The following is a 1,147-nucleotide window of genomic DNA, read 5'->3' as shown; positions in this document are numbered from 1 at the left end:
GAAGAGAAGAGAAGAGAAGAGAAGAGAAGAGAAGAGAAGAGAAGAGAAGAGAAGAGAAGAGAAGAATGAATATACCATTAGAAGCAGTAGGAATAGCAGCTGTATTACCGTCATTCGCTACAATATTGCCAAACATTCATAAATGCTTTATGCAACCTAAAATGCAATGTCCGAGGGATAGGTATCCCACTGAGGTTAATGAATGAATGAGGTGCCCTTGAAGGTTAATTTGCACAAACAAAAGGTCAGGGGACATCTTCAAAACAAAATATTGATGAAAGCAAGTTAAATGTTTTGACTTGAAGGAGACATGAAGGATTAAAAAGCAGAATAGAGCAGTATGGATAAGAAAGGAACAGGAAAGAAAAAACACCACCTCCAGACACAAAGGAAATGGTAGAAACATATCTGAATCAGCTAGTCATCTGCTAACAAGCTGTAAAGATTTCCAATGACAAGTTGTCACATTAGTTTAGTGAAACTGAAGCAGCACTTATCCCTTTTCCTGTGCTTAATCTCTCAGCGCACTGCACAGAAACATGCTACCACGTTTAATAGGATTAGTTTGAGTCACTTTCTCTTCTCTGGAGGTTTTCCTTTTTTTTTCTTTTCTTACCCCCCTTCTCCTTTATTTTTTATTTTTTATTTTTTAACAGTTTCCATCAATACCACTTTCTTGAATTAAATTGCACTGTGCTGAGGCACCTCTGGTGCATCCTCCTCCAAGGGTTTATCTGCAAGGAGGGGCTGAGGAAGTCTCAGACCCCGCAGCAACGCACACCCGCACCCAGCGCTCCTCTGCCCCACACACGCGCTGGTGATGCTCCCTGGATAAATTCACAGAGGCGTAAATAAAAGCAGAATCAGGCCCTTGTGACGGGGGGTGTTCTTTACACACGAAGTGCTTGGATATACTTCACCCCTTTAAAAATAAAGAAAAAGAAAAGAAAACCGGCAAAGCGCTCACACAGCTCTTCCCCTCACTCCGAGTGAGCAGACACAGCGAGGAGAGTGATCAAAGAAAAAGCACTTCCAACAGTGAGCCCTTGTCACTTCCAATCCTGTTGCCATCCTCCAAAGGGACGGGGGGATCACCCATGGCCAAGGGCACGTTTCAAAAGTTTTCCTAAGTTTCTCGCATCTGCTT

Source organism: Meleagris gallopavo, chromosome 2, assembly GCF_000146605.3.
Source record: "Meleagris gallopavo isolate NT-WF06-2002-E0010 breed Aviagen turkey brand Nicholas breeding stock chromosome 2, Turkey_5.1, whole genome shotgun sequence".
NCBI lineage: Eukaryota > Metazoa > Chordata > Aves > Galliformes > Phasianidae > Meleagris > Meleagris gallopavo.
This window is presented reverse-complemented; position numbering follows the sequence as displayed.